The sequence below is a fragment of the Pelodiscus sinensis genome, chromosome 5 (assembly GCF_049634645.1).
Source record: "Pelodiscus sinensis isolate JC-2024 chromosome 5, ASM4963464v1, whole genome shotgun sequence".
NCBI classification, from domain to species: Eukaryota; Metazoa; Chordata; order Testudines; family Trionychidae; genus Pelodiscus; species Pelodiscus sinensis.
The window spans coordinates 65,637,089-65,653,416 of record NC_134715.1 but is presented as its reverse complement, the minus strand read 5'-3'; the positions used below and the strand labels follow the sequence as shown (position 1 = coordinate 65,653,416).

The following is a 16,328-nucleotide window of genomic DNA, read 5'->3' as shown; positions in this document are numbered from 1 at the left end:
TAAAGGGAATCAGAGCTATTTGCATATCAAAGACAATTCCATTGCCAACAAGGTCACTGATAGAACACACATTAGATACTAAACTGCCACAACATTTATTTGTAACTAAAGGACCATTTGTAAGCTCTCATAGAATCATAGGGCTGGAAGAGACACCTGGAGGTCACCAGAGTTCTACCTCCTGCTAAAATCAGGACCAATACCAACTAAATTATCTCAGCCAGGGCTTCTCAACCTGAGACTTAAAAACCTCTAGGGATGGAGATTCCACCAACTCCCTAGGTAACCCATTCCACTGCTTCACCATCCTCTTAGTAAAATAGTTTTTCCCTAATATCCAACCTGGACCTCCCCCACTGCAATGTAAGACTATTGCTCCTTTTTCTGCCATCTGTCACTACCAAGAACAGCCTTTCTTCATTCTCTTTGGGACCTCCCTTCAAGTAGTTAAAGGCTGCTCTCAAATCCCCTCTCTTCTCTCCTGAAGACTAAACAAGCCCAAATCCCTCAGCCACTCCTTGCAAGTCATATGCTCCAGCCCCCTAATCATTTTTGTTTCCCTCCACTGGACTTTCTCCAATGTGTCCACATCCTTTTTGTAGTGAGTGGGAGAGGGGGCAGAATTGGATACAATTCTCCAGATATGGTTTCACCAGTGCCAAATAAAGGGGAATAATCACTTCTCTAGATTTGCTGGCAATTCTCCTCCTAATGCACCCTATTATGCCATGAGTCTTCTTGGCTACAAGTGCACACTGCTGACTTATATCCAGCTTCTCATCCACTCTAATACACAGGTCCTTTTCTCCTAAACTGCTGCTTAGCCAGTCAGTCTCCAGCTTGTAACAGTGCTTGGGAGTCTTCCGTTCCAAGTGCAGGACTCTCAACAAGTTTCTTTTGGCCCAGTCCTCCAATTTATCTAGGTCGCTCGGGACCTTATCCCTACCCTCCAGTGTATCTACCCCTCCCCCAACTTAGTGTCATCTGTGAACTTGCTGAGGGTTCAATTCAGCCCTCATCCAGGTCATTAATAAAGATGTTGAATAATTAATAAAGCCATGAATTTCTGCTGGGATGAAAAACTTCAATGAAGTTGGGTGATTTGGTTTGGACACTTATTTAAAGCTTTTCCCAACTGATTCAAACCTTTTTGGTCTGGAGATGGCAGATTTCACATAGTTCACCATTTCATCAGACCTAGAAATACTGCAAGCCAAGTCCTTTTTGTGATCTTCTCAGTATTCTTATTTTCAGCTTACACCACAATAGAAGTTAAAACCCTTTTGAATTTTTAAAAATGTGTTATTTTTATTTGGGTGCACAGTGGGTCATTCATATTTGAACTTAAGATACTAGTTGCAAGAGAAGGTCACTTTAAAAAAAAAACAAAACCTGGACTCAATTCTATCATAGTATTCAAATAGCTAAGCAACTGCAGCCACAATCAGGTTGCTAGACATCTAAATGCCCTAGCTTGTGCCTGTTGTTAATCATGTGCCATTCCTGTGAAGTGACGTACATTTGACAGCTGTCGAGCATGCCCACACATTTGTGAGAGAGTAAATAAGACTTCCCCCTACAATTTTCTACACCCTAGGAAAAGGTGAACTAAGCAGTATACCAGGAAACCACAAATTTAAGCTCCTGCTTTTCCACTGACAGTTGATAATGTATCTGTACTCTTTATAACTTTTATTCTTAACCAAGCTTCATAACCCTACCATACCAGAAGGCAGCTGAGGAACTGAATACAGCTCTAGGGCTCTGCTGATTGGAACCACAGTATCACATTAATTGGAGATTGGCTTATTTACAATAAATATACATTCACATAACTGTAAAGCCGGTAGGTCTGACATTCAGAAGGGCGAGCACCCAGAACTCCCAATGAAGTCGATAGGCACTACAGACTCACGACACTGATGACAATCAGATCCTGTACAATTTTTGCTAATTGTACAATTGCTTGAATGACCACTTACACATTGCTGCTTTCTTATACATTTCTCCTTCAATATGCACTTGTATAACAAAAAATCTTGAGACTAAGGACCATTAAGTATTCTGAAAATCTGCTGTAAAAGCCCTTCTGCTTTAGCAGGACTAAAAATCTCCTGTAAAAGCCCTTTTGCTTTAGCAGGACTAAAACCTCAAAAAGGCCCCTATCAAAGCAGAGATCAAACTTTGCTGTGTGTGGTCTTTATTCTAAAACTCATCTATCTTACTAGCTCAACAATTCTCTTGTTGCAACTGAGAACTGTAACTGTCTCAAAACTCCAGATGTTTTTGTGGTTTTATGTGCACATGCACCTTTTCAGTATATTTCACATAGAAATACTTTACAGTATTATACACAGTGTGTCATTTATCATATAAATTAGATCACTATTTAACCATAGATTTTAGTTTAGAATCTACTGAATATATGGAGTATGTATGTATGACAAACATCATAATGCATGCATACTTGTAGTATTATAAAGGATCATGATGTCATAGTTATATTTGTAACCTACTTTCCATTGTAAGATTCATTTTGATACCACTGCTCCCCAAAGTACTCTGAAAATATTTTCTGCCTGAAATTTCACATGTGGTATATAGAAAAGGAGACTGACTATAATGATGGGGACAGAAGTTTAAGATTAATCACACACAAGGTATCTTGAGATACAGTACTAAAAAAAGCCAATGTTTTGAAGGATCTATTTTGTTAAACCATATCACATAGATAGCTTGGTCTAGAAATGAGAGCTACCCCCCTACCTACAATACATAACTTTATTCATCAGTAGCAGATTAGCTCTTTATCACCACTTTTTTTGCTTACTTGGGTGAAACATTTTGAATTATTCACTACAGATTTCTGAATCTTTTATTCATTTTTGAATGTTGATCATACATTTCCAAATCCTCCTGAGTTCAGATTGCTTTGATGTTAGTATTGGGTTAAGGCTGACCTTTAGTTTTTTATTGCATGCTTTAATGTCCCTTACCCTGAAAGAAGTACTGCTTGAGCTACTTTTCACTGAGGCTTTCTTTTTAGCCCATGTGGTTATCTGATCAATGGCAGAAGTCCAGCAGCAATATCAGAACCATCTTGTCTAGATAAGTTAAAAAACATTTTAACTGGTAGTTTTCTTTAAGTTTGTCCCTTCCGAATTGTGCCTTTATTTTAACTGTTCTTGGGCACATTGTCTAATGACCAGAGAGGTGTTAAAAATGTATTTTTACTTTCATAACAATTTTACCTCTTTGCTCATCCTTTTTCTGTATTATAGTGAGGTCAAAAAAGTTAATGAAATATATGTTATGCCAGGTATAGAAGTTTAACACACTCAGACACAGAGACTTTCATCCAGCATGAGCCATAACAAAAGGTATACTGTACTATGTTGAGACTTTTCTGTTTTACATGATAGCCATGTGTTCTTGTTTCAAACAGTGGCATAACATAGCAGTAACCATTTAGGATCTTATCAATTCTAATTACTATCTGTTTTAGAACTGCTGCTAAATGATGCAGCTGTATCAGTGTTAGTAATCATGGAAGTGTAGCCCATGAGTAGGCTTTAAATCCAGAGTGTCATGAAAAGCTGGATTTGAGTAAAGCAAGCCCCTACTCTGAGCAGGTTTTCGTGTCATAATGGTAAAAATGTTTTATGCATCTTTGCAGCTATTCTGTCATTGTAAGATACTAATTTTTCTAGTGCTAAATGCATCCAACTGCAATGTCACCGTGATCCAGCATTTTAAAAAAAAAATTCCCATTATTGCTATTACACTGGTGGTAATGATGTTGGGACTGTGAGGGTGGAGAGGGGCACTGGGATTTAACACTGTTGCACCACATCATCTGCTCATAGCAAATCTAGACACAGTAGTTAAAAATACTCCCCCCATGGCCAATCTGTACCAGTATTTCTTTCATTATTAGCATAAATAGTAAGTAACTATGGAGATAAAGAAAAAATTCAGGGACTCGAACCCCCCCCCAATTAAGTTACAACAATATGGCTTTGTCTCTGCCAATTAAAGGGTGATAGACAAGCACACATTCATAGCTCCTGTCATATTTATTTTGTATCTTCTTTAAAAACAGTGAAAAAAATCCCATAACATTTTCACATTCTTATTTTTGATTACTTATTTGAGGTTTATCTGAAATTTGAACTAACCTTTACAAAAACTGGGGAAAAAAACAGAAGTAACTATGAAATAATCACATTGGAGGTGGAGGGGAAATGGAGATCCATCAAGTTATTTGAACTCAGACATGACCATTTACAAAGGAATTTCAACAGTTTTAATCTGATATTTGTCAGTTATTTCCTGCCTAATGTTGGACATTCTTGCTATAGATTTGCACGTGTATAGATCTCTGCCTATGCTCTAACAGCTATGATAACAGAGTTAAAGATAACATGAAAAAAACAAGACCTATAGGTCATAGAAAAAAACCACTTATTTATACACACACAGATTCCCACTGTAAAAATGAGTAGTCATATATTCATATGAACAAGGGCACAAGTCTTATTAACAATAGGGGAAATCTTCAATACATTATAAAGGTTATTCAGTCCTTAATGTGAATGTGTATAATTACTAACCTCCCTTCCCACAATACTTACTTTTTACTAATTTACTGTAGACATGGTGGATTAATGTTATAACTCTTCTATATAGCAAATATAAACTAATGTTCTATTCTATAGGAGCTAGCGTCTGCTGTATAGATCTTAAGCTATTTCTACACTCGGAAGGTTTGGTGACAAAAGTGCTCTCAACATGCAAAAGTCACCAAGAGAGAAAACCCGTCAAACTGGTTTTTTCTGCCTCCCACTGTCAACAGTTTATGGCCACAATGCTAGCATTCTGTCAACAGATAGAGCAAAGCAATGCATCCCACAGCGCAGAATTGTGGGAAGGCAGAGCTGACCCCTGAGCTTCTTGGGATTCCCTTGTAGCTCTGAGAGCTCTTCATGCTGAGGAATGCAAAGCAGCACAGCAATCTCTCCAGGCCTCCCCCTGCCTGGTGCTTTGTTTCTAACAGGGCAGAACAGGAACACTCCAGTTATTTGCTCTTTACTTTCCAAACGGAGCAGCTCACTCAGTTGTCAGGTACCTCTCTGGGGTAGTAACTACCCGAAGAAGAAAACCTGTAAACGTTTTAATGAGTTTTATCAATGATGAAATACCTCAATTTTTAAAAATGGAAAAACTACCCTTCCACTGAGGCTGTATGAGTTAACAGCTGTGGCAAGCAGGACTGCAACCAATTACACTGCAGATAGTAAATTAATATTTTCACATTTTGAAAAAAGAAAGGGAAAGATTTAAAACGAAGTTTCAGTATTTCCAAAACTGGATTGTGTTCAATGCAATCAGAGCCCTCAGACTACGTTAGTGTAAACATTTTTATGCTGAAGCACCAAGCCTCTTGATGCTGACTGATAGCTGTATTCCAAGAAACAATCACAGCCTGTTTAGTTTCCCTAGAAAGGCTCCTATCCATGTAGCCTTGAAATGGTCAGTGAAAGTTCAGAAGTGATGCATATGCTAAAATGAAAACATTGAGGGATACATTTTGTCTTAACTTACACAGACTTCAATGATGATACAGGTTGAACCTCTATTAAACCAGAACACTCTGGAGTGGCAAAATCCATGGTCCAGCCTGGATGTTGCAGAACCAGAGAGTCCCAGTGGAGAGCTGTTGGCCAGAAGTACTGTGGGTCCAGAAGGCTGCCTGGTGAGGCCAGGAGACCAGCATGCGGAAGGCAGTAGATGGGGGGAGCCAGCCAGCCTCTGGCCAGTAGCCACACCAGGACTGGGGAGGGAACAGTGGCAGGGGAGACAGGAAGACCTTCCCTGGTCTGGAAAAATCCTTCATCCAGGACCAGTCAGTTCCCGAGGGTGCTGCACCAGGAAGATCCAACCTATATATGGATGTAAGTGAGGGTCAAATTTGGTCCTTATTCTGGTCAACTAGGAATAAGCCCCACAACTGAAACTTTCCAGATTTGTTTTGCCATATCAACCTCTGGCTCTTCAATACATAAAACTGCTGGTAACTATCTTGAAATGCAATTGAACAATACTTTCCGTGGACGCTATATTAATTGGATAATAGTTTATAAACAAACAACTACCTCAGTCAAGAGAGAGAAACAGAAAGGGTTTATGTAAAGAATCTACTCAAAAGGAACCTAAAATGTTCTACTATTAATAGAATACACTGTAATACAGGGTACTTGGAAAATAACTTGAGTCTTCATTAGACAAAAACTCAGACAACAAGACAACAAATGTAAAACATCTGCATAGTTGCAGTATTTCTGTGAACTCTCTGGTTTGACTCTTAAGTCCGTTCCCAACTTATCCTAAAAAACAGGAGTTGTACTAGGGCCCATTTTCCATTTTTGTTTGATTAGTTGTCAAATAGCATCAAGTTAATTTCAATTATAAGGAAACCACCAATAGTCATATTGCCAGTACTTGTTGAGACATACGATGTTGCCACACAATTCTCTCAGACAGGAACCATTTTCCATATCTTTCTAACACTGAAAGGACATTTTTCAAAACATGTACCAGTAAGATAACAAAGTCAGCCGGGGTTCAGAAAGAGAGGAAACTGTGCTTCTGTGTGCATTCATTGTTTAACAAGTCGAAGATACAATACAGCTTTACTAGTAAAACTGAACTTAATGTCCTTACTGGGGCTACAATCAGAAAATTGAATGTGGCAGCCTACATTGCTGTCTGGTAATTCAAGTGTGTCACAAAAGCACTTCTATGAATCCCTTATGACAGCCATATAAGGTAAAGAACCGAGCAGAAGGGCATTAAGTGATACTATTTAGGGGAGAAACGTATGTTATGGACAGATGAGGCACCGTTAAGGGTAAAAGCACCATTTTTAACTTAACAACTTGATTGGACAAAATATTACAGAATCCTGCATTACTACAAAAATGGGCCAATAAGTCTTCTGCATCTTTTACATCTATTATAGTACAGGACAACTAAAGACTGTCTAGTGTTAAGTCCACGGGATTTTATCTTCAGGAACAGTAAGCATGAAACTCCTTTCTTCAAAGTCTTCTTGAAGATTTCTTGAAGTCTTCAGAGATTTCTTTTCTTTAAATCCAGAATTAGAGCTTTTAAAAACGGCATTAGTGTAAGACCATACCTTTTTACAAGACAGGCAAAAGATGGCTATTTTTTTAAAACTAAAATAACCTAATATCTGCGTATAGTGAACAAATTATCTAAATGCTATAGTGCCATCCAATTTATATAGATTTTGTGGGGGCAATTTTTATTATGATTCATAATGAATTCATTAAAATTATATACTGCTTTGCCAAAAGAGACACCCAGAATTTACCAGATTACATTTAGCCAACTTTCTAACTGCACAAAACTGAGCACTCTTGTCCCATTCCTCCCACTTCCACTATCTCTACTCCCTCGGTCACTTGCTCTCCCCCCCCACACTCACTTTCAGCTGAAGCAGGGGATTAGGGTGTGGTAGGGATGCAGGAGGGGAAGAGGGCTCTGTGAGGGAGTATCAACTCTGGGGTGGGGCTGAAGAGTTTGGAGTGCAGAAAGAGGCTTAGCATGTTGGACCAGAAGATTGGGGGGTAGGCGGGGATGAAGGGTTTGGAGTGCAGGGGGGGCTCATGTCTGGGTCATGGGGTTGAGGTGCAGGAGACTGTGAGGTGTGGACTCCAGCTGGGCATTGCTTACCTCAGATTACTCCTTTTTGGTGGTGCAGTGGGGATGAAGCACGCTCCGTGCCTGCCTTGTCTCTGCACGGCTCTGGGAAGTGACAGCCATGTCCAACTCATAGTCAGGGTGGCAGTGGCTGTCCACGCCCACAGGGGTCATTCCTGCAGTTCCTACCACCTGTAATTCTCAGCCAATGGGAGCGGCAGAGCCAGTGCTCGAGGTGGGGGCAGTACATAGAACCCCTGTGGCCGCCTCTGTGCCCAGGAGCTGGATATGCCAGCCGCTTCCAGGAGCTACAGGGAGCCTACCTTAGCACCGCTGTGCCACTGACCAGACTTTTAATAGCTTGGTCAGCGGTGCTGTGCAGAGCTGCCAGGTCCCTTTTTGACCAGGCGTTTGGGTTGAAAACCAGATGCCTGGGAACCCTAAGGTGTTCAGATAATTAAACTAGTTGATTATCTCAATTTCAATGACTTTATCTTTAAGAAGAAGAATCTGAATTAATATTGCTGCAGAGATTTAAGCAGTTTTGATCAATGGCATATACACAGTAACTGTAAGTTTGCATCTCAGCTAAATGATAATTTAAAGAGAACAAATATCTGTGATTAATCTAATCTAATCTAGTTCCAGGCCTTGTGAGAAAGATCTATAACTCATTATTTTATCAGCCTGCCAGTATACCCAGCAATCAAAGAGGTTCTGATGCATCTTTATTTGCTGAGGGTTACTGTCTTGTGAGGCCATGCCTACATTAATTAGTGAGCTTACAATGGCACACCAGTAACTGTTGGCAGGAGAATGCCTCAGGTGTGGACATTACTTCTGTTGGTGTAATTTATATTGCTCAGAGGGGTGGTTCTTCAGATCCCCGGGAGACAAATTATACCAAGAAAAGTGCTAGTATAGACACAGACTTAATCTCAGATATTTGGTAGCGACAAGGTAGCTGAGGAAATATCTTTAACTGGATCAGCTTTTGCTGGTAAAAAGAACAAGCTTTTAAGTTACATCTCTTCTTCAGATCTGAGAAAGATAACCACAATGTCACGTGTACAAGGTGAAATAGACTGTTAAACATAGGATCCAACTTGTGGAACATAGGTTTTCCATCCTTGATTTTAAGTTTCTTGCAAAGTTATGAATTAATGTCCAAGTTGGTCTTATTTTTCCCAGACCTGAAGAACTCTGTGTAGCTCGAAAGCTTGTCTTTCTTATCAACAGAAATTGGTCCCTTACAAGATGTTACCTCACCCATTTGGTCTCTCATAACTTGGGAGTAGTGTGGCCATGATAACACTGCAAACATTAGATATCTGGGGAATTTTGATCAGCTGATAAGTTAGATTTTTTTTAACATCAGAAACATTCTCCAAAAATAACAAACAAACCACTGAAAATGAAATTAAAGTTAAAAATGAATAATTTATACCAACTGTATGTGATTGAGGTTTTCTTTTTGTGAGAATGTCATCTTATTTATGTTGAATGCCAGAACCATTTTAAAATCATGCCCTGTAGTTCCAATCCATATCACTCTTAAGAGACTCCTTTTATAAATATAAAAATGACTCTATAGAAAGTACATATTTAGTTTTAGAAAAGAATGAAAGGAAAGAGAAAACAAGAATTAGAAATGAACTTTCAAGACTTTAACAAGCTCTCGACTTCATGCCCGAAAACATTGGGATTCATAGAACTGACATTAACTGTTGTCCTTTTGGTATTTTACTTTCTTACAATTTTTAATTACATTTATGTGAACAACTTTTAATTTTAACTCAACTAGTTCTTGTGTCTGCATGACATGTCAGTGATGGGTATTTATTCCTTTTACATTGTACCCTTGCTGTGCACTGGGCCTAGCTGATCCCAAGGATCCTTGGATTTGATGCAGAAGGAATCAGCTTGCACTCTGAGGGTGTGTCTAGACTACAGGGTTTTGTCGACAAAAGTGGACTTTTGTCGACAAAACTATACCTGTGTCCACACTGCCTTTGAATTATGTCGACATAACGTCGACAAAACTCAGCAGTTTTGTCGACGTATGTAAACCTCATTCTATGAGGAATAACGCCTTTTGTCGACAGAGTTCTGTCGATAGAAGGCATTATTGCATCTACACTGTCCTTTGCGTCCACACTGTTATGTCGACAAAGCGGCTTGCTTTGTCGACAGAACTGGATGTAGTCTAGACGCTCTTTGTTGACAGAAGCTTTGTCGACAGTATCTGTCGACAAAACTTCTGTCGACAAAACCCTGTAGTCTAGACATACCCTGAGTGTATACATAGTGGAAAGAGACAGCAGGAGATAATACAGTTCTTTGCAGATCCTAACCCCCTCATTTGGTTCTCAGAGGTTACTGAAGCATTGGGATTGGAGATTCCATTTTGAAGTCCTCTGAGAGTGTAGCCCTTTGCCTCCTAGAGTGATCCATTATCTGAGGTGGACATTTCCTCCAGCATGGAGCTGAGAAACACTGCATAACCTCCCCATTGCTTCCCTGATATTCTTCTCCAGAATCTGAAATAAGGACTGGATAAACCATTAAAAGGTACGGCTAGACTGTGAGGGATTTATCTCAAAAAACCTCCACCGCGTCTAGGGAACCCGTTTGCTCTTCCGCTTTTGCAGACAAGCAAACATGCTCTTTCGGAAGCCCCTGTATTCCTCGTTCCAGTATAGATGGGCCAAATTTCGGAAAAGTATTGGAAAAAGATAGGCAAAATGTGGAGCACACTTTGTGCATCTTTTTCCAATAGATCCTCGCAGTCTAGATGTACCCAGAGTATATATGGTTGCCCCACTGCTGTACTAAGTAGACATCTTTAGCCTCAAAACCTGACTGAACCCTACAGTCCTATGGGTGTGTGTTCTGCATAACCTCTAGTTATTTAAACACCACCACCACCACCACCACCAAAAACACAGATGACCAATTAGCTGCATTACAACCTTCTACCCTCAATAAGCCCTTCTTCTGAACAGGACATTCTGCATAATCTTCAATCAAAAAGGTAAATACCATATTCTGAATGAATATGCACTTGGGACAGGGACACTCAAATTGATTCAATTTACTTTTAACATTGATGATAAATTTAAGTATAGGATTGTTATGGAAAATAAGAAGATCTTTTGAAGTGAAAATGTAAATTAATTATGTCTTGTTACTAATTTATACGACCATTTATTATATCATTAAAAAGATCTCTTATTATATAGGATAGTAAGATGCAGAAAGAGTTACTTTTATGCCAATTAATAAGGGTAAAACCCACTTCGGTTCAACTGGTCCACCTAAAATTTTACTTACCACATAAACCACTAAATAAGCTTTTAACAGAGGGCTTATATGGTGCAGAGGCTCTATGACAAAAGCTGGAATGAAATGCACAATAAGGGATCTATAATTCTGGGGAAAGTATATTTAAGGTGTGCACATAGGAAGGGGAGGTATTGGCACAAACAAACTTATGATAAAAACAAACATTCATTGTGTTCATATAAGTGAAACTGATTGGCATTTCGCAGATCGAAAACTGATCTAGAATCTATTCAGCTGTAAATCTAATGTGTGGCCTGGGGAGAATAGCAGAAGCAAGTGAATTTCTCTTTCACTCCCATGCAGTGGCAATATAAGATGACTGGCCTAAATGAAGAACCAGACAACACACATGAAAGTTCTTCCTAAAGAACAGCCATAATTTGTATTGAACAGCATCAAAGCTTCATTGACTTCAATTCCAGAAGGGGGCCACTATGATTATTATTATAATCTGATCTTCTATACAAGACAGGCCACGGGACTTCACTGAAATAATTTCCAAACCGTATCTTTTAGAAAATCAATCGATTGCTAGTGATGAAAAAGCCACAAAAAACAGACAGATTCTAGCTATATGGCATCTAACCTTTTCTAAATTTTTGCCCAAGATGAAACTTGAACAGACCTTGATTGGGCTGGTCAAATTCAAAGAACTAATGCTTACCCCTTTGAGCTATCCAGCTCCTGTAAAGCTCTCAGGTAATCCATGTGATCAGGAAACATTTTAAAAATGGACTAGACAAAATACAAACACACACCAGCAAGACACATTGTCTATAAAGCTGTGTTAAATTATGTTTAAGGCTGCAAGTCTGTCAGGGAGGTCATGGAAGTGAAGATTCTGGGACTTTCTGCAGTGACTGATGTGACTGACTCCAGGCCCACCTAAGTACCCCAGGCATCTCTGGGCCAACCACACTGGCCACTGTTGGAGCAGTCTCGAGCCATCCTCTCTCCTCCTCCCCCCGCTACCTCCACATAGAGCAACAGTAGGAGTTTTGAGCTATAGCCCACACTCCCCCAAGCACCAACAGAGGTCCCAGGCTGTATGCCCCAGGCCACCTCCTACCCCAGGGCATCCGTGGTGCCCATGGAGTCCCCCTTCCAAAGCACATGACATTTGGTCAGGATATATAGTACAAGTCGTGTTCAGGTCACTGGCCAGGAATTTTTATACACTTACTGTCCTGTCCAGGACTTTTACTAAAAATACTCATAACTAAATCTTAATCTTAATTATATTGTTATTCTTTTTCAGTGATTTCTGGGCAATATTACTATTCATGGGATTTTTAAAAAAAACCTGCAAAACAATAAATATAAAAAACAGTGAACAGCATCCCGCTCCCCCCTTCACTATTCCAATGTTCTGTATGGAACTATTGCATCATAAGGAGTGGACTTTATGATCTAGTGTGAACATAGCTGACTTCCATAATTCTATTATCGCCAGCAAATAAAACCTACAAGTCCCTCCATCCAGTTTTATTAGTCTTGAGCTTGACTATGTGAAAGGGTGCTCTGTAAGAAGCTTTTTTTTTTTTTTTTTTTTTTTTTTAAAAGTTATAGGTTACAAAATCTATGCTTCACTGCTCATACTTCCAATTAGTATCTGACAAGGATTGTGAAGACAGCCTCCCCAGATGTGGATTATTCTGCTACTGAGTTTCTTGCACTTTCCTCTGAAGCATATTGCTCTCAAAGATAGTATATTGGACTTTATCTTTAATGCAAAAAGTATGTTTGTACGTCAAGAGCTCTCTCTCGCTGTAAGTCCTAGTGGAGACAAGGAACAGCTAAGTCTTACTTTAGTCTTAGGTAGGCAAAGTACACCCCTGGCTGGTACAGGTTTGATAAATCAAGGTAAAAACTAGCTGTGCTTTGTCTCCACTAAGACTCTACACCAGGAGAGCTAATGATGTTAAAACACACCTTTTTGTAGAGACGCCAGGGTCTTTTATTCCACAAGTGCACATTCTCTGCAGATGCCAGGACATTTAATCTGAGCAGTTGCCTACATTTTATAAATAGCTGAGACAGAGAACAGAACAACCGTACTAAGCTGCATTTTGATATCCAGCCTACAAGTCTTTTTAGGTTTGTAGGATACATAAAATAATAAAGAAGTTCTGGTGCTGTACCAGAAGTAGGGCTAGCCTGGAAGAACATGTCCTTCCTCAATGTGTTCCAATATCACCTTCTGCCATCCTCAATCTGATGGGGGAAAAAATCAAGAGAAAGACAAGAAAAATCAGACAAATGGGGGAAGGAGTAAAGAGTAAGTGTGCTGTTGACAGCAGATCTAATGCTTTCAGCTGTGTTCAGTCGAGCATTAACTATTGTTCTTAACAGTAGAGAAGATAAAATAAGGAAAATAATGTGTTCAGTTGTACTTCCTGATGTGTGTTTGGACACCTAACTTTGATGACAAGTTGCACGGATAAGTATTTTTCTTCATTTGAAACTACATTTATTTCTCTATTCTTCTTTTATTTTGCATGTCAGGATTCTGAGTCCATTCACTGAGACTTTTAACAATAACTGTATTCCCACTTCCTTAAGATAATACTGTTTGAGGCCATCATTTTTAGTTAGTTTTTTAAAACACCAGAGATCGAGTCTTTCTGGATTAAAAACTGACTCAAGAATATTAAAAGGGCAAAAAAAAAAAAAAAAAAAAAAAAAAAAAAAAACCCAAAAAACTATTTTGTCTAGTTTAATTCAGAAATAATATTTGCTAAATGAGAAGTGTTAGCACATCATCCTCACTGTACGCAGTCCAGGCAATACTTCATATATTAGTTATGTCTGCTGTTTTATCCTGGGGGAGATATTTGGTCCTCTGGAGCCTGGTGCTAAGAAATACCATCTAAAGAACATGGGAACATATTTACTCCCACTTTCTCTTACAATTTAATTTTGGTATTTGAAATAAACAAGATTTCTATAAAAAGGGAAAGCACAGACTGATGACCATATTTATAATTAGAGGAAATGTTTTTGACCTCTAGTTGACCTAAAATATATTCTCTCATCATTATTGAGCTGAACTATCCACTTCCCTAATGAATTACTTCAAGTGACTGAGTGGGAAAAGATCTTCAGCACACTTGGAAATGTGCTACAGTATATCTTGCTATCACAGTTGGAACACCTCCTGTGTATATTAAGCAGTTCTAAAACACTTTCCAGATGTGAACAGAAACATGACTTGATTTGCAATAGTCCTAACTGATCACTGTCTTTTTTATTATTTTCTCTGTGCCACAAGGGTCTTGCTGCCATTTTGCCTCACTTCTGCCCACAAGACTGAATCACAATGTAGCTTTCTCAGAAACCACAACAAAAGATTCACTTTGAAATGATTAACAGGAAGATGTTCAGACAACTGTTCATCCTTTCCTTGGAACCTAATTATACTATCGCAGACATATCAAATCTCATTGTCCCAGATCTGAGACATTGAGGTCTGGCAGCTTTTGAACCAATTCTTTGTCCTATGGCAGCATGTCTCATTGCTTCACAATCACATTGGGATGAGTCTCAGCAAGTTATACAAATAATTGTATAAATATTCATGTAGCTGTATAAATAACAAATCTATCCTCTATATAGGGCCCAACCAAATTTATGGTCCATTTCAGTCAGTCATTTTTAGGATTTTAAAAATAATACATTTCATTATTTCAGCTATTGAAATCTGAAATTTCATATTGTTGCAATTGTAAGGGTCCTGACCCAAAAAGGAGTTGGGGGGAGGGTTTGTAAAGTTACTGTGGGGAAGGGTTGAGGTACTGCTATCCTTACTTCTGTACTGCATCTGGTGGCAGCACTGCTTTCAGAGCTGGGCAGCTAGAACAGCGCTAATGGCCAGGAGCACAGCTTTGAAAGCAGAGCCACACCAACAGCAGCACAGAAAGAAGGATGAAATGTATGGTATTGTCTCCCTCACTTATGTGCTGCTGCTTGCAGAGCTAGGCTCTCTGTCAGCAATCACCTCTCACCGGCAGCCCAGCTCTGAAGGTAACAACATAGAAGTAAGGGTGGCATAGTATGGCATTGCCACCATACTTCTGCATTGTTGCTGGCAGGGCATAGACTTCAGAGCTGGGCACCAGGTCAACAGCCACCACTCTCCACCACCCAGATCTGAAGGCAGAACAGAAAAAAGGGTGGCACACAACAGACAAGATTTCATGGACCATGACATGTTTTCCATGGCTCTGAATCTGGTAGGTCCCTATCTGTATGCCACATAAATACACAATGTGAATGCTGATACACATCAAATAATTAACGGAGAGACCATCTTCTAAGGCAGTGTTCTTCTTCAGCTCTTTAGTTCTGTCACCACTTGAAAGCTCATCACTCTCACTAATAGAAATTGGTACAGAAAAACATGTTACCTCACTCACCTTGTCACTAATATCTTAGGATCAACACAACTACAACACCATGGAATAAATAATGAACTCATTTGTGAATGCAGTTTCTTCACTGTATCAAACCGATGTACTCCCAGTTACTTTAGATGAAGAATATTCCTTTGGGCACAATGAGTCGCAGGGAGGGTCTATGGTTTCATACACCATCCGCCCAGCCAAAGTCACCATATGGGTGTGAAATTAATAGAAAATTCATTAGCAGCAGCATACAGCAAAATTATTACAGTTGGGAAGAAATCTTATCTATTAAGGCCATCAACTAGAGTACGTTACAAACAAAAAGCCAGGAAAAAAGAATCCTGTAGCACATTAAATGGAGGACTTCATTAATTTTAACAAAACCATAAAGAAGGTAATCAGAACAATAGATTTGACGGAGCCAGGTTAATGATAGATTCATTTTACCCATCATATTAAAGACATATTAACACTTCAGATTAGATTACTATATTTGGCTATATAGTTGAGGATTGTGCTTTAGCTACATAAGCTAAATGTTAGGGCATTTATATTCTATCTACAGTATTTTAAGCCTACAAAGATTTCTTATCTGTTTCTATAACTGACAGGTAAACTATGTAACCAGTAAAACAGTTACATTAAAATGTTAACCATTGCTTTTCAGTTCAGGAGTACAGACAAAACTGCTGTCCTAAAAACAAATAATACATAGAACCCCAGAGTTCTGTGTATCAGGAGCTTGTTTTGTAACATAGGGTTTTCAGTCTCACACCAGCTCAAACCTGTTTTATTGAAATGAGATGCCCTGAAAATCTTTTTATAATTATTTCCATTGCATAGAAACATAATCTC

General features: G+C 39.0%; 2 protein-coding genes across 6 annotated transcripts in view; one reads left to right on the top strand and one right to left on the bottom strand.

Moving 5' to 3' along the window:
- The window catches only part of PALLD (palladin, cytoskeletal associated protein), a 324,324-nt gene that overhangs the window by 55,422 nt on the left and 252,574 nt on the right, over positions 1-16,328 (bottom strand). The window lies entirely within an intron of this gene.
- The window catches only part of CBR4 (carbonyl reductase 4), a 169,949-nt gene that overhangs the window by 116,839 nt on the left and 36,782 nt on the right, over positions 1-16,328 (top strand). The window lies entirely within an intron of this gene.